General features: G+C 43.1%; 1 protein-coding gene across 1 annotated transcript in view; it reads right to left on the bottom strand.

The window, feature by feature from the left end:
* Positions 1 to 25,178, bottom strand: part of LOC128300897 (ataxin-2 homolog) — a 55,034-nt gene that overhangs the window by 10,973 nt on the left and 18,883 nt on the right. The gene's annotated exons all lie outside the window — the stretch shown is intronic.

The raw sequence follows: 25,178 nt of genomic DNA on the forward strand, positions 1-25,178 counted from the left end.
GGCTAGGCGCATGATGGATGAAGAACGTACGAATGAATGGTGCTGGGCCGCCAAACCGGTCACAGCGTTCGATACCAGCGCTAGTACAGCCTTGAACGTGTAGCGTAAGTCCGGTCGCAAAGAATACGCACCGTCCCACTGCCAAACATGGCGCTGGGGACGGTTGTAATAATAAATTCTAATTATTTTTCCAGCCACCTTTGTGCCCGCACTTCTCGGTTGGGTGCTGGAACAAAGCGATCTCTGGCCTGCCTGTCCGTGTCCGGCCTGTCGGGGAGCCGTGAACTGGCGATGGCTACTGTTATACTTTATTAGCAGTTTCGCTTTCCGTGCCTTGCGCTTGCTGTGCGCTGACCGATCTTTCGCTCTGGATGGGTGTAATTTCCGTCCAGTGTTCCAGTGTAGGGGAACCACGGCAGGGGAAGGTTGATAAGTTCTTGAAGCTGCGCTAGTGAATAATTAAAACTGATTGCCTGCATCGTCCACTCGTATGTCCAGTGGGAAGTTAGTCTTGCTTTCCATTCTTCTCGTTTACCTTATCTCTTTTCGTGTTTATTCGGTACGAAGGCAAACTCAAGTTCGTTGAGGATGGAACTTACAATGACGCAACTTGCCCCGTTACATCAATTACTGAGTGGATGTATCAGCGTGGTAGTAACCTCTCAGTCACCACAACAAAGTGGATAAAAGGATATTAATAAAATACGCTAACCTTTCCTTCCAACATCACTTTCTACTCTCTCTCTCCTTCTCTCAAGACGAGGATAACAGCGAATCGGGGTGTATGTGTTGCCACACTAGAAAGTATTTTGCGCCACATTGTGTTTCGCTAGCGTGAGGTAACCCTCGAGCGGGAAATGTCAATTAAATTTTAATTCTCCGCTGCATTGTACAGCCAACCCGCACCAGGCTAAAGAATGGAAGGAATTTTTGCATTACCGAGGTGCAAATTTTTGCAGCAGATTTTCTCTTCTCGCAACCACGGTGCCTTTAGTAAATGGATAAGCTTTACATGCGCCTGGTCGATATCGATCGAACGGTGTGTGGTTGTGTTTGTGCCCACCTCATGGCGTACAACCTTTTTCGCCCCCGTTTTTTTTTTGCCACGCGATCAAGTGGTCGAATTTTTATTACCATCTCGCAAGAACGAAATCGAAAAAGTAATTTACAATTTGCAGCAACTTTGCCCGCTTTGGTACGCCGTGGCAAAGGTACAACGGCGATTCTGTTTGCCAGGCTTTATTTTTTTTGTTGCTACAGCGTACGGTAGACCTCTCGGCTTTGTTTACCTACGGGCGTAATTCAAGTTCGCGCTGATGGATTTATTTGATTCCGAGTATTTTGATTGCCGAGTGCGGGTGCTGGTTCAGTTTTAAAAATCATAACAAAACCTTAAAAGCACAAACAGCAGCTGTGAGCTTTGATGAACTCATTCGAGTGGGGTTTATGATACGGACGACGCAGAAAACAAACAGTGAAATTGGAGATGCTTTAAATATTGTACTTTAAACATGCTGCGTAATTAATATTTTTACAGTAACAATTTTTGAAGTTCGATTAAAATCACTAAGGTAGGTAATTGATATCAAAATAAAAAGTGGAGGTATCGTAATATATCGATGCAAAATCATATCGTGTATTCTTTAAGATACATACATGAGATACAGTTAAAAAGGAATAAAATAAAAACTTCATTTTACAGCAGTTACTGTGATTTATAATGGAAAGCAGCAACCAATCCCGTACGTGCTGGCCTTGGTCACGCTTTCAGGGAGTTTTCCTATTCCGATGTACGACGCAAATGGTAAATAATACCGTTGGAAGTAGTTCACGGGCGTTGAGAAAAACCAGAGCATTAAAGTATTTGCCTTGGTGCGCTTGCACCGAGGTGTAGAAAGTGGGAGGGAATTGGCGCACAGATAAAAAGAAGCGATGTGTTTTATAATAAATGGTGGCCACCGATACCAGTGGGTGGTAGTCGATGTAGATGGTAGTCGAAGGGCGAAAAATAATTGCTTTTCTTATGCAAACGGTTGTGTGTATCTTTCATTGGCATGCTAAGCCTCACAGTAGGGAGCGGAGGTCTGCTTTGCAGGATTTGCGATGTTGTGTAATTTTGCCGAAGCATTTATTTGGAGTACCGCATTGTAGTATAGCACTTTGGCACAAAAGCTTTGTATAGCTTAACAAACATTTGGAACTTTTTCAAGGCTTTGAAAACCATTTAATCGATACTGGATTGCGTATGATATAAATTTAATACAATTGTTTATATTAGTTTTTAATATATGTAGCTGTCGGTTGTAAATTTATGGTTCCCGTCTTTCAGAACTGCTGTAAAACTATTCATAATAAAATGTAGGTAACATCTCCTTTTATTGATATCATTGCAATCCTGATTGGTTGAAAGGTCTGCTTCGCGCCTTTTGCGTTCATCCAAATGTTTACTCACGTCAAATTAAACTTTGGCAAACTTAATTTATAGCAACGATTCCAACAAGTTCCCCGCACGTACCCGGATAGGGAATGAGCTCCAAATCAAGCAGCAAATAAAGTTGCTTCATCTAATCAAGCGGAGCAAATCGTAGAAACCAATTTTACGACCACGTAACGCTGTAGATTTATCATCATCACTACTGCCATCTATGACTAAAAGCGAGCATTAAGCCACGATCGACCATGACCCATGGTAGTTCGTTACGCGTCTATCTGTCTTCAATGCGGTCGTTCGGTCGGCGGCATTCGGTCAGTCAGACTGTGCGTACAAACACACAGACACACACACGCGCAAACAAGGAGTCAGACCCGGTTGTAGAGATATCACTTGGTCACGTCCTTAATTAAATTTCAACAGGCGCCACTCGGGCAGGCGTACGGTAATCGACTCGCCGGTACGGGCCGCACAAACGGTGCCTCCCTTTTCCAGTGTTAGGTACATGATTTGTTCCGACTCGTTAGCTATCATGATAATCACCACTTGCAATCGTGATTATTTGTGTGCTGTCGATCGTTCATGTTTGCAGCCCATCCTATCTATCGCGGAAGTGGTGCAGTGTTCGATAAATGCACTCCGTCCTTTCACTGAAGGACCCGGATGTCCGTTTACTCCGTACGATCTGAGTTTTTTCTTTTGTCCAACCATTTGCCTAATTGATTTGTGTAAATTTTGAATGTAACATCAGTACGCAGCCAGTTGCTTGGTGTGACCGACTGGGCGTCTCCATCGACCATAGTGAACTGAAGCTTTTTTATAATTTTAGTTGTTTTAATGTGACATGTGTTTTTTTCATTATGAAAAAGTTAAATATTAAAATTTTGCTTCGTTACTTAAGTTATTGCAAAGTGCAATATATTTTATGAAATGTAATCTTTTTCATGTAATGTAATGAAATAATATTTCATTTACTTAAAGACTATTTTTAAATCTACTCTTTTTCGGTTGCAGACATTCTCATAAATAAGGCGAAACTAGTTTCATGCACTATCTCAGTATGAAGAAAATATTTTTCCAACATTCCGCACTTTGGCTGATAACTTGAAAGTATCAGAAATCACCGATTCCGGTCTGATGCTGCTGGTCAAACGATAAGAAAGGTCCCCAGACGCGGTATACGTAACCTCCGGGACCGGAAGCATTTAATTAATAAAGCCCCTATAAATCATAGCACTTTTTGCACTTCACAGCCCTGCACGGTCGATAATGTTCCAATGGTATAAAGCATGGTGCAGACGGTCACGGTCCTATGATAGCGGGACCTATGGACCTATCCCACCGGTTCCGGTGGAGTTTGAGCAAAAAAAGGGTCCAAAAAATCGGTCACAAAATCTAGACCCTTACATTATACCGTTTACTTCTCGGTAGAGATTTTTTGGTTGAAATGAATTTCCGTGCCGCTTTTGGTTCGCCAGAACGGGAAGGATGAAATCGTTCGTTTGGTGTTTCCATGACCACCTTTTTTAAGGTTTTACTCGGTTTCAACGTCCACATCCGTTAAGCCTGGTATGAAAGAATCGTCTCCGTAAGACGATAACCTCTCAGAAGGGACAGTGGAGAAAAAAAATATGCGAGTGGAACACAGCACATGATGAAAAGGGATAAAGCTAGCAGAAGAGAGCTTGGGTGGGTTCTTATCCGTTTCCGGTCGAACGAACGATGGTACGAAGGTGCTCGCGTATTTCCGGCCCATTCCCATTGGTTCATTGGTTGCTGGGTGAATTGAAAATCCGTTCAGTTTTCAGCTACCATAAAATGAAAGTTGTAAAAAAATTGAAAGGTCAAACCCGAAACGCCATAGGTTATCGTAAAGGAAAGCCTGGGGTGACACATACCGTTCCGTATAAATTGGGATGGTAGCAAGGGTAAGTTGGTATAGATAACCAATGTTCGTTTCCAGTGCCAGCAAGTTTAAAAGGCTGTAGGAAGAATTGCGAACAGATTTATGCACCATAAACGGTTCTACGTAAGAGGGCTTTCGACTATGGTTGCAAATAGAATGACCATTGAATCCGGCGAAATGGACGCATTGAGAATGAATTCCAACGATTAAGGCATTCCGGCCACTGGCCGGTGAAAGAAAAAGATCAAGCAGGAGCTCAGCTGGGCAAAGTTTCTTTTTTTTTTCTTTCGCCTGCTTAATATTAATGTTCCCTACAAATGGAAACGTATCCGAAAAAACGTCATCCTAATGGAGGCGCCTGGTGCGCTACGGATGAAAAATATATTTCACTCAGCTTACTTGGTGCACCTTTGCGAAATGCGAAATGCAGTTTTGATAACGCGTACCTTTATGAAAAGAAAGAGTAATGGCCATCATATTAGAAAGTTTGTCCGCTCGTGGCTGTGAGACGTCCGGTGCGCTTTACCTTGACCGGGATGGCCCCGGAAAGACGTGACTGAACTAGATATTACCATTTCGTTCAAACAGTTCAAATAGGAAAATATGGTCACGCGGCAGGCTGCATTTCTGCAGATAAAATATTGGCACGTGGGGAAGTTTTTTGACGTTTGTTGCAAAAAAGTAAAATCGTTTTTTTTTTCGCTTTTTACATAAATTGTGTACGTGGTTGAGCATATGTTGAGAAGCAAGGAAAGTGAAGCATAAAACTGGACAACGATTTATTACGGTAGAACATAGTGCGAAACATTCTATTTATTTAAATTGTTGTAAAACAAAAAACTTTAAATCGTGTCATCACGTCGCCATGGTATATTCTATATTTGCTTTTGTTCTTTATAGCATTTGAGTATTTTCACTACATTGACGTAAATCCTATTAAAATATCTGAAAAATAACCTGAATAATTGTTTCGTCAAATATTTGAAAGATTTAATTGCTGTATTTAAACAAAAATCTCGGAGTATTGCATTTTTGAAACAATTTTAATCAAATAATCGGAGTAAATAGTTTCAAAAATCCTTTCACACAACGGTCGTCTGAACCGTGAACTGTTTAATTGAGATTGTGCTTTAAAATTCTTTCCTCTATCTCGTCGCACTTATCCTAAACATTGGGAAAAAAATTTAATCCAAAACCGTCCCACTTGCCTGTGCGCTCCATTCATGGAAGGTGACCGGATTTGTTTACTTTTGCTTGATTGAATTTTAACGCAAACAACTTTTCCCGTGCAATCATAGGGGTGTCTTGCAGTGGTGGGTGCTGCTACTTTCGAAAGACATAACCAAAGACCACTGAGAACGAATGGTAATATGCTGTGGCACACTCCACAGAGTCCAGTTTCGCTAATCCAGCGGAGGAGTGGGATTTTTAGGGGTTTTCTTTTTGGTTTCCTACTTTTATCGAACGATCGAGCCCATCGAGCGGTACGCCCATCGATGCTGATGGTGATGATGATTACCGTTTTGTTATTTTTAATCTACTCTACTTCGACGCTATTCTACCCATCCCAAAATTGGTAAATCTAGCGCAATCCGTAAACGTAAACACGTCCAGAACCATCCCGCACCGATTGGCTAATGTAACCGTGTTGCTCCCTTTTCCTGCGAGTTCCGAGTACCGAGGAGCATATGGAAATTGAAATGTTTCCCCCCCCCCTCATAGCAGATGGTTCATTCGTGCTGGTCCGGAAATCAGTCGCTAGCAAGAGTGTATTGTGGCACACACAAACCGGTGATGCATTATGCGATGAGCCGATTAAAACAACCTTGCTGCGGTAGGGCACTAGCAATGCATCACACGGGAAACACGGCACATCCACCCATAATAACGGGCACGTGGACGCTTCTGCAATGTAGCATTTTGTCATTATTATCCTTGGCGTGGGATGCCACCATCGTTGCGACGTGCTTCGCCGCTGTGTTTATTATGATGGCACAATTCACTGAATCTCTCGGCATTTTATACCCGCGAAGAAGGTGTGGAGAAAATATGAAGCTGAGAAAAAACGAGCTCCACTGCTCCAATCCACTGTCGCAGGAAGTGCAAATAAATGACTGCGGAAAGGGATTGTCAGTGAAGGCAGCGCGCCGCCTGCAGGCAGCTGCAGCGAGCTACTGGCAGCTGCACTTTGTACGAGCAGACACAAAGTTATCGCAACCGGAACAACAAACTAATCCGTTTTAACGCAGAGAACATAAATAGGTATTTGCTATTTCCTACTCGCATACACACAAACACACACACACACAAACACAAAATCCAAGGGCTTTCACAGGGCCATCCTTTTACTGTACGACTGCACTGTTGGTGGTTTGTTTCACGGATCTTACCGGATGTACGGTGTGGTTCTCGGATATCATTTATCTTGTGATGGCGCAAGAGAAATAGCACACAAAAAAACAACAACAGCACCACGGCTCCGGAACGGCCCCGCAGTGCAAAAGTGAACACACAAACTGAAATGAAGAATGTGTGTGTCCTTCCGTTGGACGTTACTCATTCGACCACTTTTTTTCCCCCGAAAGTGTCTATTCATTAGTGAAATAGGATCTAAACGGTGTGTTAAAAGTGTTGTTTGTTTATTGAATGTGCTGATACGGTGCAGTACACAATTGGCTGATGATGAAGAAGAAAAAAAAGATAACAAATGTTTGCAATTGAGCTTAAAAGCGTTTGCAAAGCTTTTTTTTCTGGCCACAAAGGAATTGTATGAAACCCATGACGAATTTAGTGAAAATAGGTTGGATTTTTTTGTACATTATTAATAATATTTGGAATTTGATTCCTTTGTGCCAATCGAAGTTGCTAATTTCATTGCGAGAATTATGCAAATAATATGATATAATAAGTAATAAAGTTATAAGTTGAATTAATAAGTTATAAGTTATAAAAGCATTGTAGTGTTGAGCGTAACGAATCTTTTCAAAAGTGTCATTCAAATGGATAATGAGTGAGGAATCGTTCAATGCTTCATGAATCCTCAGAGATCCGTGAATCCTCAGAAATGCTCATAGATTGAAGTAATGGCGGATATATTTCAGCTTCGGGTAACACTGACTTAACTAACTGATATAACTTCTGATTTTTATCAGAAACTCTGAGGGTTATTTGTATCGGATCCAAACAGTATGCAGAAAAACAGAAGAAGCAGTTGTCTATTCAACGATCCTCAAAGATTCAGGGCTCATCAAAGATTAAAGAATCCTTGATGAATCATGATGAATCCTTAGAATCCTTGATGAATCTTTCAGGATTCATGTATCGTTGAGAATCTTCATGAATCTTTGGAATTGAAATTCTGACTCATTTTGATTCATGAATCTGAATCAAATTCACTCAATACTGAATCATTTAGTAAGAAAACTTTTCACATAATAAACAGTCATAAAACCTCTCGGGTGCTTTAATATGTCACTTATTTGATATTAAAACTAACGAAGTTCGATGTAGTCTACCGAACCTAAATGCGGTACAAATTAATTATTCATTCGCTGTAACTGCCATCATAATAAGGTGCAGATTTTAATTATTTCCATGCTGATTGTTACGGAGGTTAAGGTGATGGCTTCCATGGTTAATGGAAGCACCCAATGACAGCATTTGTGTGAATTATTAACAGCAACCAATAGCCATTAAGTTAGAACAATCCAATCAGTTCGTTTGTCAGTTCAGCTTAAATAGAAAAGTTATTTCATAGTGCAATGGTTGAATGAACTTTATTGCACATCAGTGACGGAGATGATGGTACAGAAATAACAACGTATCGTACGTTAATGTATTGTGCTTCAGGTTTCATTTCAGTGTTCTCATCCCGAAGCTGAGTCTTTTTCCATGCTACATTAAATAAATTCATATCGCAAGCTTGCCATTTTGGTGCAGCAATATGCATTTCATAGCTGTCATGTATTGCAAATCATTCCATCCGCGCACGGTTCGAAGTAGCGTGAAAGAAAATGTGATAAAATGGAATATGTTTCCGCTCCATATGGAATTTCATAAGCCGATTGGAGAAATTGGCCAACTCGTACCATGAAACGGGAACAATTTCAACTGCAACCTAGCACGTAGCGGAGCATGTAGCAATATATTGCGAGCGATTTTTTCTCCTCCCCTCCCGTTATCCCACACGATACATGCATCGGTATTGCCTTTGACATGTTTGCTAATAGGAAATGTATTACAATTCATCCGAGATGTAACGCGGTGTGACTGGTCACCTTCGCCCCAAAACACCTCCACAGCGATGGCAACATAACCGTGCCAGCAGGGGGATTCCTCCGGCAGTGCACCAATCGACGACTGTAGATGTTCGAACGGGGTACGGCAACCAATTGCACCCTGGGCACCGAAAAGCAATTTCTGATACGTTCCCGTACCACCGCCTGTGTTTTCCCGATTTTTCCCCGTTGACAGACTGGGAATTTCTCATCGCAGTTGCACCCGTAGTGTTGTGGTGACGGTAAAACAAACCACGAACACACATACTACGGCAAACAGATAACATATTTGCCCCCGAGAGAAAGAGAGAGAGAGAGAGAGACCGAGGAAACACAGACATCAGACAGGGCTCGTTGTTGTTGCGGGGCATCAGAACTCTTGCTGCACCCTTCCAACACTCTCGAATGCACCAGAAACTACCTGAGCAAAACGAAAAGCTACGGATGCACCATGTTGAAATTGCATCTTTCCGATCCGAGGATCGGTGTCGGATGAAGGATGACTTCGTTTCAACGCACCCGACCCGAACACGAAAGGGGTCGTCGGGCAGCAAACAACACCAGCGGTGGGAGAAAAATAACACACACACCACTACAAAATTTTGATATTATTGGATTTGAATTTTTCATAAATCCATACCATGGACACCTTTGGGCATTTTGTCTTGCTTTTTCAACCCCTGCCGGACGAACGGGAGCACATCGTAGTGACAAAACAGGGCATAGGATAGGTTCCTTTTTGTCACCGAAGTGGCCTCCACCTCGCCCTTGCCGGCGTTGATCGAACCGACGAAGAAAGGTTTAAAGAAAAGGGTTCCCCGGTCCAATTGATTGCTATTTCGCATGGCATGCTTTGGTGTCAAATTTCAGTGCAGAGGGTTGAAAGTTTTCTCTGCCACCATTACCCGGGGATACCGGGGGTGGTTTGATTGTGTATGTGTGTGTTTTTTTCTTCACTTTCTTTTGCTAATACTTGAAGTGGAATGAAAAATGATGTTCCTTTTATTATGTGACGCCACTGGGCTCGTTGCCGCACCACCAATCCGATCCCTGCCCCGCTGCTACGGGTGCGCGATCGGCGGAGCGTAGGAGGATTTTTCGGGGCGGAGTTTTCCATTTAAATAAAATTGCTCCCGCCGCATCGCTACGCATCCACACAGCTTTCCCCACCCCCTGGAACCGAAATCCCGAATGTTCGGAACAGTGGAAAGTTTCGAATTCGTTTTCGGGCGATCGGTACCAGCTCGAAGAAGCTTCATTTGAAATTCAATTTATTTTGAACCGATTTAGATATGTAGAAATACATCGTCTATTTCGTTCGCTGGGGGGCAGTGGGTGCGCTTGTTCGATTGACGCTCGCATCGATTGTGACCGGTTCTGATAGATATGTAGAGCTTCTTGTCGATCGGCACGAGCTCGGTGACGGGTGGGGTTTTGGGTCTGGGCACGGTGTGTGGCGCTCGAGAATGATGCTCCAAGTACGGGGCGTAATAAAATCGGGAACGAGCGATGGCTGACGGATGGTGAAACCATCGTTTGGGGGTTTTAGTCGACGGGTCGATGAACGATTTTGCACCAAGTGCCTTCGAATATGCGGGAGATAGTTTGAAGTGTTTCGCAAGCAGTAGCTTCTAATTTGGGCTTTTGAAGCGAAGCCATACTATTAACGATACGGTTTCGCTTACGATTCTCTTGCTCTGATTGAAAACAAGGTTTTTTATTTTGTTTTTTTTTTCTTAACATACCGTAAACTCCATTAATTTGTTACATTGCATTATTATCAATTCATTAGATTAAAATGTTGGAGAAAAGAGCACAGATGCACAACCCGAAAGATCGAAATTTATTGAGAGACAAATAGAACATCGCAATTACACTATTGAAAGCGTAAAATAGATCGTTCTTTTAAGTCTTTTTAAAATAGAAAATTGTTCGTTAACCATTCAAAAATGCGATACGCACACAAAACGCCCCTCCTACATTCACCTTACAGAGGAAGATGATTCTCACTTGTGATGAGCTGGTGAATTGCAAAGAATAACAAACAGTGCCAGAATGTGGCTTAGCAACGCTGTGGATTATTTGGCGTAGCGCATCGCCCATCGTTCAATAAAGCAAAAGGACCCAAACAGCCCCGAGCACGGTTTGAAGAACCTTTCGAATCAACTGGACGAAGCGAAACCCAAGGAAACGGGATAGAAAAGGACAAATGGCCGGCGGGCGTATGAATGAACTATCCGGCTGCTGGGAAAACCGTATGTGCAATCAGTGTCGGGATGAAAAATGAACCAGTATGCCAGTTATAGGCCCGGATTATTACAGCCATTTCGATGGGACGGCGAAACCATTACGCAGTCGGGTGGCCATATTTTCTATATATCTGCAGTCACATTTTGAATACACATCCATACAAATCCATCTCACGTGCGTCCCCCGAGCGCACGGCACGGCAGTGCCATGCATTTCTGCTTGCGGGAGAAGTTAGCCTGTTAACGATGGACATAATTCCCATCATTCAATCAAATGGCGCTGGGAAGAGGCAAACAGAAAAAAAAATCACCCACCATCCATACGGGTCTGCCGGTGCCGGTTCGCAAACACTCGATCCATCTGGATCGAGCAAACAAAACCACGCATGTGTATGTGTGCGTGTGTGTGTGCATGTGTGTGCGCCTGCGTGGAATGCAAAGTTCAACTATCATTTGTTTTGATTTGTGTACACTTTTTTGAAGCAATAAAAATTACGCTGAGCGACCGGGCGCCTCCATCGGATGGGGGTCGCCTTTTTGGGGCACCCGGATGAAAATGGCGTGCTGGCCGGTGTAGGGTACATTTTATGGATGGCTTTTGTGTTGTGTAATTGGGTTCGTTTATCTCTTTTATGAGGCGGAAATAAATTGACATGTGAAGCGGTATGGCCCCGTCAGACAGACTAATCGCAATCGTTTCGGGTATTGGGTAGAGTTATGAATCCGGACGGACTAGACGCGCGTAATCGTTGCGTGCGCTCCATCTAGCGTGCGGGGAAGTACATTCCGAGTTAGATTATGAATGAGTTAATATTACATATTTCAAATAGTTGCTTCGATGCGTATGGAATTTTTGATCGAAGCACACTGCTTAGAATGCTTTTATGACATGTTAACTGTTAGAAATAATTTTATAACGGAAATAACATTAAAGTAAAACTTAGTAAACATAAATAGTAGAAAACATTATAACTTTACGTATTATTTAAAATATATTCTAGAATATACAATATTCCCTATGCTCATATTGCTTAAAGGTATGGACAGTAGCTACATCGATGTAATCCACACAGATTGGTAGACATATTTTATACCCAAACCAAGGAACAACACAATCTGCTTTGTCACGTGTCGTGTTATAATACTAATATCAATATAACGGGAGGATTAGTGGACATCTCATCCAAAGCTACAATTTGCGGTTCGTGAGGTTGAGTGTCACATTATGGATGGAGAACTTCATCTAGTTCCAGATTAATAGTATCATTCCTTACCAGCAAATGATAACCCTCAAATAATGCTTTTCGAGCAATGGATACTCCAATAATGTTAAAAGTAACTTTATAAATCTACAATAAAGGTGTGAAATAACTCATCTTTGCCTAACAATTTGTCAACCTATTGATTAATTCGAATTTTGGTCAATTTTTTTTCTCCATTTGACAGTTACACAAGGAAAAAGAAAATCTTCTTTCAATTTGTTATACTTTATAGATTGACATAACACAAGATTTATAAATAGTAAGTTCCACTAGCATTGATGACAGTTTCAATCCTGTGTCGGAAACAGGTTGTCGGACAGGTTTTCCTGGAATGGTCGCACTGGATGACACGGATTAAATTTTTCAACTAACATAGTTTTGGTGTTGCTGGAAGTTTTATAAAAATATCCTTTGCAATTTAGCCAATTACAAAATAGTCGATATAATTAAGGTCCTTGGAGTTTGATGACCAAATATTTGGACTAGTGGAGATATTCAAAAAATTTTCCGTTTACAATTTTTGTGTTTTCCCAAAGGTGTGGCTAGGGCGATTCCGAACCTTGCTGCCGCAGTTAAGGTGTTATTCAAGGTTAGTACAATATTCAGGAACTCCACGTAGTCATTCGAAGCCAACCTCTTTGAAAAAATGCGGTTGTATAACATCGAATAAGGAGGATACACATCCGAAAATCATCGCCATCTGGGTAAATCTGGTCTGTAGACACTTTTATTATTGAAATACTCTCGTAGTCACTATGGCATGTTTCCAGTTCATTCCTAACGATTTTCACCGCATTCAGCGGGCATTGAGCTACATCCATTATCTCCTTATTTAAAGGGCTGGCACGAATCATCATTCTACTAGCCGAAAAATCTCCAAACAATATTTATAATGACACGATTTTGAAAAGGTTCTTCAGGTTTCTTCAGAAAGGTCAAATAGTGTTGCCAATATCGATGACTGTGGTCAATCTTTTGTGAAAACGACTAAGCTATTTGGAGTGTTCCAGCATGGAGCGTTCTAAAAAAAAAACCTCCACCGAATAGATCTGCAGCGTGTGTACGTGATTGCGATTTAAGCTTTTGATAATTCCCCAGCCACATGAACCGGGTGTGGCGTCACACGGTCGTGCTCGTCATCATCCAGCCCGGGCTCGTTCGTTCTCGAAAGGAAATCCTTCCCCCGAATGTCGATGTCGGCAAACGTTAAACGGGTACTTTGCACGCCGAATGGATTCCGGGTTTTTGGCCATCTCGGCAATAGCACAGCATAGCAACAAAAAACGGCTGTGCCCCATTTATGCTTATCGACGACGCCCGAAATTCGCACATGTCGCCGCGGTTCTAGGGCTTATCCCGATCGCGCGCGTGTGTGTGTGTGTGGTTGCGTTGGGTCCCCGCAATAGGAGTTAACTTGATGCTCATAAATATTCAATAGCTGCCATACACGCACACATACAGTGCGACGATACAGCTTGAAGGGGGGTGGGGGGGTAGGACGATCCACAACAATGGCAGCCAATAGACAAATTGGAAGATGAATTTCGCTTTACCAAGAACAATCGAGAATCGGAAGAATCGGTAGGGGTGCGGATGCCAAAACTAGGGAACAACAGGAGGAGAAGCGGAACGTGTTTTGTGGAACTGGGAACCAATTTGAAGTTCGAGAATTGCGTGCTATTTCTGCGCTGCGCTGTCGGGCCATTTTGTTCGTCACCTGCGAAACGTGCCGATCAGATTCATCTGCCGCCAAAGCGGGGGGTAGGAACGCTTTGTGCACGTTTTGTCGGCCCAGCCCAGCCCCCGCTTTAGGGGGGAGATTTATATCAACCGATAACCCAGGTGTGGAGGGGCAGGTATGGTTAGCGGGAAGGGTAATTGTGGCCGCCATCGTTTGCTGATTGCTGCCAACAATCGGTGACGCCATAAAAGCGTGTTGAAAGCATGTAAAAGAAAAGGTGCTTATGGCAAATGGCGATGAAATCAGCCACCCTGGGATGGGGGGGTGGGGATGGAAAATTACGCTAGAAAATTCTGTGAAGATTTCGCTTTTCGCTGTCGCAATGGATTCTTGTGGGCAAAGTGAGTTTCTGTTGCGTTAGAAAATAAACTTCGGGGCACTAGTTGTAATTGCCAACTGTTATCATAGGATTAATTAAAGCTTTCTTTGGGGAAAGCTTCCCGGGTACAGGGTTGCAGGGACCAATCAACCTTTGGGATGCTGACCTTATTGTTGATGTGGGAAACTGCTTGCCAAATTTTCCTCTCTATATGAGGTCCTGCAAATGTGTGACCCATTTCGAGAACGCTTTCGGTTAATCCAATTTATTATACGCCTCGCAGCCAAAGGAAAAGTTTTCATCTGCCGACCCAATATAATCTCACACACACACACGAACGCGCTTATTGCACGGGGGGAGAAAATGTGTGCCGCCAAGTGTTACACGAAGCGTACGCGCACAGTGTTTTTTTTCATTGAGTGATACCTGGCAGGAAAAAAGAAAGCCTTGTTTTTCATGCTCTCTTGGTACTTGGTGCTCGGTACTGTGCATCCAACCAAGGGATGTAAATATGGCGCTTATGGAAAACAGAACTTTTATGCCCGTTTCACACATCTATAAATATTTATGAAGAAAGAAACCATGGATCGAGTGCAGAACTCGACGGCAAAGTATCATCCATTGCGCGTGGAATCTGTGGCGCAGAGTTATGGTGCTTTGTTCTTTCCCCCCACTGTTCTTCAATCCTGTGTGCCCTCAAAGTACGCATATCTCATCGGATACATTCGCCATCATATTTGTTTTGTTACACACACACGAATAAAAAAGATGAACCTAAAAGATGACAAGTGTGTTAGAGAAAGAGCGAGAGAGAAAGGAAAAACAAATGGAATGCGATGAATCTTGAATCCTTTCGTACCACATCACAGTTATCATCATCATTATTATTATTAAGAAGCGAAACGAAGTGAGTGAATTGAAAAATGTTTCCTCTCTGTCTGTGTGTGTTTGTGGAAAAACCAAATGCTGCTCGATTTGCACAATCATCGCACCCGAATGCCTTCCTTTTTCTGTTTGAACAAAAATTCCCTTCCCGATGTTTCGGGGCTTGCGTGTATGTCGATCGTTGAAAAGTATCGTTAATTAACTGTTTTCCTCTTTGCTTCTCTGGGTTTTCGCATTCACATTGCTTACCGCAAAATTGAAGCCAAGCAATTCGAGGGATGGTGGTTTTTTGGATGTGAAACCATCCCTTCGCCGTTAAAATGTATTGGAAAAACGCAAAATGGAGGAAAATTCGCAAAATTTCTAACGAAACCTTTTTGGCAGCCATCAAATCAGAGCGCGTATCGCTAATCGCTTGAAATCGTTCGATTTGATTTGTTTTACACTTCTTTTTTGCATGTGTGTTTCTTGGCATGAACATTGAGCAAGTACCGGGAAGAAATGTAATTTGCCTTTTAGCGTGAATAAAACGAACATTTTATCTTCCTTTTGCGCTGGGAAATTTTCGTATCTGATGTGATGCTTTCGTACCGGAAAATACACGGATCCCATCCGCTTGTATGGGTATGGAAGCAGCTTACCGTGTCCCTTGGCAACGGTACGGTAGGTTGTTGGGAATCGATCTCCAAACATGCACACTAATACTTTTATTGCTTCGACTTATCCTTAATGCGACGCTCGCTTGAAACAAACTCCACTCGGTAATGTTTCCGCTTGAGGGACCCGTTGCTCCAGGTAGTAAATATCTATTTTGCTCAGTTTAGCGTTTGTCCCACCCCCGACGGTATGGTGCGCACCTCCAGCGTATACCCTGTATGCTACTTCTCGCTGCGAATGCTCTAGAACCATTCATCTCGCTGAAGGAAGCATTTAGAAAGGGAAGGTTTTTTTTTTCTCATCCTCCAAGTGCGGGCTGATGATGGCTTTTTGTTTTTGTGCGAAGGCCGCCTAATGGAGCCGGGAGGTTAGTAAAATAGGTGTTAATGGTGAGGAGGACGGGTACTTGTTGGACTACCGAAGGTTTCTCGAGTGTGGCGGTAGCGCTTCTGAAACATTGACTAATGGCGGAAGGCTCTTGCAATGGGTGACGCCGCCTATCCACTCGAAAGCGCTCTTGATGCGATGAATGGTGGAGCGCATTAGTGGCGTGAAGGAGACATTCGGAAGTGAGCGTGAAGCTTTATTGTGAGCAAAAGCATTACAAACAACTACATTAGAAGCTAAAAACGAATATTAAGGATTTTTCGGTTACATATTTATGAGAGCAATAAGACAAATTTCGTGTAACATTATTGCATAATATGAAAATGTGGAAATTGAAGTACTAAAAAGAATTGATTACGGAAAAAAAATGAATTTAATTAAATGAATACATGAACACATGAATACATGACTTCTAGATAAAAAGAAAATCGCATTAAAAAATATTTTTTTTTACTAAATTCGAATTCCACCATTCAGAACCATTAGAACTCAGACACTTACAGTGGCAACATTTTGTAGCGCTTCTATTATGACCCACTCATAATACGATACTAAACATCGTGAAACTTCGTGAAATGAAAACATTGCATTGCAACATCTTAAAACCTTTTATTTCTTGAACCAAACTAACGAACGAACGATCGTCAGTCGTTCGTACCACCTTCACTGCACAATGAAACCCACCAGCACAGCACAGGAAAATAGCACCTCGGGGAGGACATAAATATTTATGAGTACCCGGGTACGGGTACGAGCCAGTGCACATTAAAACTATACGTAATCTCGTGCTTGCTTCCGCTTCAGGACGCTAAGTCTTGCCGGATGAACTGCGGTAAGCGTTTGGCCGGAACTGCCATACTGGACGCTGTTTACCATAAGGAAGACTTTGTTTATCTATGCCACCAGACACCAACACCGTGAACACAGGGAAGCGATGAATATTACACCGAAATAGATTTAATCGAATGCTACAACGATGTACTCATCCCAAAAGAAATAAACAAGGAAATAGTGAGAGCGATTTGAACTTTCTGATCGGTTTTGTTCTCCTTTTAATGAGTCCGATTTGCTAGATCGTGAAACAATTCCGTGGGGGGGCTCTCATTTCCGTGAACCTCACAATGGATGGCAGTGTTCAAGTTCGAGATAATGAGTAACGATAACGACTTACGCCGTTACGAATCGCATTTAAATGACATTTTAATTGTATTTGATAAATAAAATTGTATGTGAAATAAACGCTTCAAAAAGTAATTAATTCCGAATGTTTATAATCTCATACATTCTTTTTAAACAACTAGCTATAAATATGTAATACAGGAGCTAAATTTAGTAATAGATGCGTTGCTGGTGCCGTGACCAGGATATATATGTAATAATATAAAACGAGGTGTATCGTTCCTGAAACACCCTGTTTTAAAATGTAGATTAAATTCAAAGCATTATTTCAACCTGGTGAGCAGATTTTTCCCCTCGAAAGTTGTAAAAGAATCTCCCTTAGCCGTAGTAGTAATTAGTATCGCGCACGACCAAACCTAACAAGCCCATAATTGAGTGCGTGGTTCATTATCAATATCCCAAGCAAATGCATGAAAATTTTGCTCCTGCAAGACAAAAACCCTCCGCCGTACATATTAACTCCATTCTGTCACCTCTAGCAGTGAAATGGGATGGAATTTTAATATCTTCATCCACCAGGAATTCCACCATTCGGTTTTCCCGGTAAAAGGGGTCGGGTTTTTTTGTGCTTTTTATTCTACCAAGCCAATTTTACCAAGCAAGGTGCAAGTTGGGACCGGCAATACCGGCGAGAGAATGGTGAACATTAACCATTCCCGGGTTCCGTTTTATCTTTACCGAAGCGCGAAAGTGTGGTCTCGCGAAGAAAAGGTAGCAGAATGTAAATGAGGGAAAAGCACAAGCACAGGAATACACATAACGCTCATGTACCCGATCGTCGTCCGTGCGATGGAGTCCGTACGTTGAACGTGCGCAGCATAATTGCAAACCATGCTCAAACCACAAACAGCCAGATTTTTAAGCTCTGCTGTACGAAACAAAACAAAACAATCTCCAAACACAGAACAAAACGACTTTGTTTTTTGGTATAGTCGTTCTGTGTATCTGATACAACCCCCCTTTTCCCGGAGGACGCTCTCAATGCACGTCGAAGCATAAAAATCTCCACTCGAGTGGTGTACGGCCCACTCGGTGACGCTATTTATGTGCTCTCATGGATCCTTGAAACACACACAAACAGTCTCAGTTTGTCGCTCTGGTCGCGATTTTTGTCCCTCCTCCCACTTTTGGTCTGTTAAGGTCTAGTGTGAGGTTAGTGACACCACTTCAAACACGAAGCCCGACAGGATATTGTCAGGTGTAACCGCTGGCGATAATGGTGAATGGTGAGAGAAGGACACGAGAACCATCGTCGCTCAAACGGCCACTTGAGGACGTCTCATTCCGAAGCGGCAAATGCGGAACACCCACCCCCCGCGGGTGGTAGTGGTTCCATTTATTTGGAGAAGATTTTGCTTCCCGGCGGCATCCATTAGAACCGGCGTGAGGCGCGACCCCAACAGGGAAGAGTGAACGGCCCTCACCGTTGATGCCTTTCCATTTTCGCATCAGGAACAGGAACCTTTTTCGCCGACGGCAGGTGCACCTAGTACCCGGTAGTACAACATCCGAGCGTCTAGAATAATAACGAAATTTCTTCCACTTGTCGCGTTTTGCCGGTTCCGGGTGTGGTTTCGCGTTTATTTTCACAACCAGCTCCACAAAACACGAACTAATAAAACGGAACCACCCGATGCCGTTGGTGCGTTCGGTGATGGTGACGTTGCGTAGCTAATGCGTCATTATCTCAATACCCTTTTGCGCGACGCGACGCGACGATGCGACGGCAAACTTTCGTGCGGACTTTCCGGGTGGCACAATTCGCTGGAATTCTCACAAGCATTGTGCTGGAAATTGAAATCTCCACACGTATCACGTCCCCCCCGAGCAGTGGTCCGGAAAAATGCGAAACCGAAGGAAGAAAAGTGCTCCGTTGCCAGGTGGAGAACGATGTTGGTGGCTCGTTGGTGGTTAGGAGTGATTAAATATTTGCGCTTGGTACGCTTTAATCAAGGTAGGTCCATATATTAGACTTGTAAATTGCGCAATGTTGCACTTTAGCCCCGGCAAATGTCAACCGAGAAACCGAGTCTGCCTTGCCGACGACGACGGCAAACCCCGCAAAGGGAGTGTACCAACCGCAGGGGATGAATTTTCCGGGTGTCTTACATTGAAATTACCCTCACCAGGCGCACTGCGTGTGTTCCGCTAGGGTGTCGTCTTCCGGGACTAGGGAAGATGGCCAGATTTGTGCTTACCTGCGAATGGAGAAAGCAAGAGATGAAAGAGCTCATTTTAATAACTATTAAACTTTTCCGGAAAACCGTCACCGGCAATGGGGGAAGGAGGGGGGAGAAACAAAATTTTGCGTCACCGGGAAACCGGGGAAAATGAATGATGGAACGGTGGTGGAATTATTCATGAAAATGTTGTACCACGCGCTGCGCCTTAATAACTTCTTCGAATAAGCAAATTATATATGCGCACGTGCGTGTGTTGTGCCGTGTTTTTTCACCCCCCACCACCCTAGTTGCAGCATGCTGTTGCGCATGGTTGTGTGTGTGTGCGGCAACCGCCGTCTTAATTCCTAGGATGGCACAGGAACAAGAAAGGCGGTTCTTCTTCTCGCTCAACGTCATCATTTTTCAAATGTGTAAGAGAAAATTCTACACCGCAAACACTTACGCAAACACACACACCTTTTTGTCGTACGACAAACTTTTGCTCAGCCTGTCAGGGATAATGCACAGGGAAAGTTTGCCGCACTCACTCACTACACGATGCAATTCAAGCGCTTTTTTTCCGTCGACAGACACTCACCACTAGAAATTGTAAAGTAAAGTGTAGTGAAACAGTATTATTTAATGGTGGATACGAGAAAAAAAACCCAACACGAGCCCTGAATCAACCGTTACAACTGCTTCGAAGTGAGCAAACCAAACCACCGCCCTTTCGGCCCTGGCACAAGGGAGTGAGCAATTATTAAATTGAAAGTTGCCACAGAGCAATAATTTATATTGTCGTCCAATTATTCAACAGCAAGTGAAGTTTGGGTTTTATCGGATGAAATTTAAATTTTGATCGTGTTACCCATCTATTGTGGTTGCGTCCGGTGTTTTTCCCTCCCCCATATTGATCCCCATCGCCCCTCCCCCCTTGCTGTCCACTATTTTCCAATATTTATTGCACCGTTTAATATTGGTTTACGTTTGTTTAATCAATCGTGTTGATTTATCAAAAACCCCCTCGGTTAGTGTCACGCTCAATGGAGCTTGCTTGCCCATCGCTACCGAAAAGATGGCAGGAAATTCTACGCCACCCCCCAATTCCAGTGGTCCGGAAGCTCGTTTGAAGGGATTTTTAATTAATTTCAAGCAATAAACAATAATCGTCGGTTTTCGGGTTCTAATGAAACGCATAAATCACGCTTCAAACGGGTTCGGTTTCCGTTGTTTGCCAGCAACTGCCAGCGTTGCTTCCTGGCGACGCTTTGACACCTTTTTTTCCCCCCATGGCGTAGGGTTTACAGTTGGCAGTCACAGGCGAGTTCCACGATGGCGCTGTTGTCGCCCTTTTGCGGTAATCTCAAATCATCTTTAGCGGCATCACATAAATCAAGCTCGGGGTTCAGGTTGAGAACTTCGCAGCAGTTCTGTGGCTCGAGCAGCGCTCAAAGTCCGGGGGATCATTTTGTGAGCTAGGGATAGGCACCAGGCGTGTGGCGCATAAGTCTGAAGAGTCTTAAATCCAATTAACACATACTCAACGGGCAGGCTAGCCCCACCGCTGATAGGGGAGCGGGTGCTCTATTTTCAGTTCTGGCACTTTTCCGGCCGAACTGTAAGGGTCCTTTCATGCGCAGCGTAGGCCACGGAAGGCGGAAAAAAGATTCCAGAAACATAATGGACAACATTGCAGCAAATCAACCTTCCCCCCCTTGATAGGAATCTGTTTTGGGGTTCTCTTAATTGTATTTATTTTATTACGCGCCTTCCTAAAAAGGTCCCGGCAGATTCGGGTACCCGACCGTACACGGGGGTTGTAGTGCTATTTCTCGCCCCAAAAAACCACAACAAACCGTGGCCCTTTTAAGGGACGGTACGGTTCTCCTGTTGCTGTTCTCCGTCGTATTTCCACCACCGCCACGCGTTAACCGTGACGGTGGAATGTGAGCGGAACGCCATCGTACCGTCAATTGGCCACACATTGATCGATCAGAGTGCTTCCGGTGATGGTAGCGGGTGGTGTTGCTACGGGAACATAATCAATAATCGGTCTCGGTCGGCTGTGGTCTCGGTTGGCTCATTATGCTTTCATGGCATGTGCCCGGTAGGTGTTCCTGTACTCCTCCACCGTTACACCCAGAGTCAAGTCCGGATAACGAATCGTTTCTTCTCACAGTTCGAGTCCCGCAAAAGATAAGGAAAGACGGCCGTTCCACACGGCGGACGCACGAAGATGATGGAGTAGGTGGTGATTTTATTGGTGGTGGGTATGAATCTGCTTGTGACCATGGTTGATGGACGCCAATTTACCACTAATTCGGTGTCCGGCCGCCGAGACCCGTGGAGAAGCGTCGAAGACGAAGGTCGATAAAACGTAAAATTGTTTATCATTCGGTTGTGCATTTTTATGATTGGCTTCGGCTTGCGTACGTGTCCTGCATGCCATGTAAACGGACTGGCCAGGGCCCCAGGTTCGGGGGCCGTCGCTCACGCTTAATTACGCAAAATTTGATTAGGTAACAGAGCGGAGGTCCGTGTATGCAGATAGCGAGACAAGCGAGCAGCAACAAAACGTGCGAAACTCATGGCCAACCGGATGCAAAACGAGGAACTCGGTAAATTGTAAATAATTCTGTACTTTTTTTTTAGATTTACCGAGCGGTTAGAATCCGAAAATTTCACATTCAAAGCGCACTTCCGTTGGGCGTACGATGGTTAGCCAGGGGCCGGATGTGGTGGAGTAAAGCACAATAAAAAGAACCCCACCAACTGGCACACACAAAAAAAGCTCGTGGCAAAACGAGAAGTAACTCGCCCCGAGAGACGATTACGCTCGATTGTGGCGCTCTGCGTAAGTGTTCTGTTGGCCGAACGGAACGGATTTACAACCGTACGCATGTGTGCGGTTGTGTGGTGATGTTTTTCTTGGGGAAAATTATTTATAAAACACCCACCTATGTCAGATCATTTATAGTGGGGTTTTGCCCCACCATTTAGTAACAACGATTGAACCCGTACCTGAGCCGATAGTCGATCACGGCTGATAAGGGTAGAGATGGCGTTGATGTCGCCGCTGTCAAGTGGAGGATGATAAATTATTCTTTAAATTGTTTACCTCCATTAGCTGACAATCGGGTTGCTGCCCGTTGACAGGATGTTGGGCCCGAAAACATGGACCATTTTCCGGCAGCGGAACGATCAACGGAAACGGGGTTTGTTTGGTAGGATAAATCTTTTCTCTTCACAATAGGCAAAAATGTTGGTTTATCATCAGATTTCCGGCTTGCTTCAATGCTGTCTATCGGATTTTCGTGCATGAAAGCGTTGAAGGATCTGCATCGAGAGGTTGGATCGTTACGATGAAACGATTTTCCATAGTACGGATTTTAGAATAATATTGTAGCTTCTACTGAATTTCTAATTGATATTATAATTCATGACTTAATACTGCACAAACGCTAGTTTTAGGGAGTCTCGGTGACGTATATGGTACCGGCAATACATCCTTTCCGGACCGTTTCCCCGTAGTAAGGACTGGCTTTATGATAAAATAAGTCCAGTAGACAAAAAATTGCTTGAAGTCGATTTCAAAATAAAGACTTTAGTTGTGAAAATAGGTTTCAGTATTATATACGAAAGCTTTAAAATATTAACATGGGCTCATTTCTATTATTTATGCCCTTTAAAACCCATTTTAATTTAAAAACTCAAGTCTCATTTGTAACCGATTGCCTAAAAGTATGCAATACAGTTCTAATTCTTGTTTGAAACTGATCGCCTAAAGGTATGCAATAAACTACACTTTACCTTTATTAAGACTTTGATTATTCCGCGGCACCTTGCATTACTGACTTATTTTATTTATTTAACTTACTTATTTAATTTATATACGTATACGTTTTTAAAACAAATCTTGTTTGAAATTGAACGCCTAAAAGTATGCAATACATTGCTCATTACATTTATTTAGACCATGGATATTCTGATTCACCTTGCATTAATGACTCATTATGTTTATTTATCTTACTTATTTAATTTATTTATTTATATTCCCATTATGACTGATTTCGCCTTATTTAATAAATATACGTATTTTTTATCACTAAGTTTTGTTTGAAATAGATCGCTTAAAAGCATGCAATATACTACACATTACCTTTATTAGGACTTTGATTATTCCGCTTCACCTTGCAGTAATGGCTTATTTTATTTATTTTTTATTTGTTTATTCATGTAGACGGTATTTGCCTATTGACAACACCGTTTTCGTTGAGTATTGTATATTGGAAGCATTCCATGTAGGTGTCAAAATTACCTTGCGCATGAATTGTCCTTCGGCGGTCAAGGTCTTTAGCAAATGACCAAAACAACGAAGCGAAAGCAAGAATTGAAATTCAATCCAAGTAGTCAAGCAGATTTGTAAGACTGTTTTTTGCATATTCCCACCTCACGGTGTAGTATGGTCTGCATACCTAATTTCTACGAATCATTCAATTTTAACCTTCCAGACGTACGCGCAATCTTCAATTTCCCTTCACCAGATTCATTGCACATAAAAGGTGTTAACACATAAACCTTTTGTCAACAAATTTCCCTTGCGTGTTAATGTTAGCAAGGAATCAGGACCAAGAGCAAAAGGGAAGAAAGAAGACATCGTCAATTCCCATCATAAATACGCATCATGTTTTGCACATGGGCGTGATCCATTGGCGTCTTCCAAGCGCGATGCCACACGGTGCCAGACGGTTTTATTGTGCGACCATAAAAATCGTCATTTTCGATCCCATCCGAGCTAATGGATGTTCGTTACCATCGTCCAAGGCCAAATCACGCGACTCGTCAACGTCGCGCTACCCGCGCGCCAGGGAACTTTACACTTTACGAACGCAAATCGGGTTTAGTCGGGCGCAAACACTCCAGCACGCCCGATGCGTAATGGTCGACCGAGAGCAAAACAGGGGAAGCAATGCGCCGGAAGGTCGCCATATTTTTCCACTTTTCCGTAGAGGCTTCCAGCGCGTGGTGCCATTTTCCAGATTACGGTGCTCGGTTATGGATGCCTTTCGCATTGCTTCGCTTGATCCACCGTGGAGTGAAATGGGCGACACCAATCCTGAGATGTTGTGTTGAGATCGAGTAATACAATCGCTTAGAAATGCAAAAAAACACTCCCATCATCCGAGGCCTTCCAGAGAGAAAAAAATGGTGCAAATATCGTAACGGTTCATTAGTTTTCCAACAACTCTTGGGGGCCACCCTGTGCTAGACGACGCCGTGTAACGGGGTACCCTTGGCTGAGTTTCATCGTTTGCTCCAGATTTTTTTTTTTGCTTGATCCTCGACGTGTTTTTCTTTCGCTTTTCCTGCCAGTGTCTTTTGAACGAGTTTGCCGGGTGAATAAAAAGCAAGATTAAGAGCAGAACCAGAGTGTAGGTCATACGCGAGCGTACTACCGACCATATTTCTGCCCAACAATGCAAACATCACGCTCGATGAAGCTTTCTTTTTTGTGTACTTTTAAACTGACGTGGTGTAAAAAAAAAACAGAAATCCCAAAATGTTGGCATGCGATTGTAGTGGCAGTTTGTACATGGTAGCACCGGAATCTACAACGCAATCAACTTGCTTGTTCCGAATGTGTTCCAGCACGACATATCACAATCACAGCAAAAGTCGCATTTCCGGTAATGATCTTATATAAGCAGGTTTTGTACTGACCA

This window comes from Anopheles moucheti, chromosome 3 (assembly GCF_943734755.1).
Source record: "Anopheles moucheti chromosome 3, idAnoMoucSN_F20_07, whole genome shotgun sequence".
Lineage (NCBI taxonomy): Eukaryota > Metazoa > Arthropoda > Insecta > Diptera > Culicidae > Anopheles > Anopheles moucheti.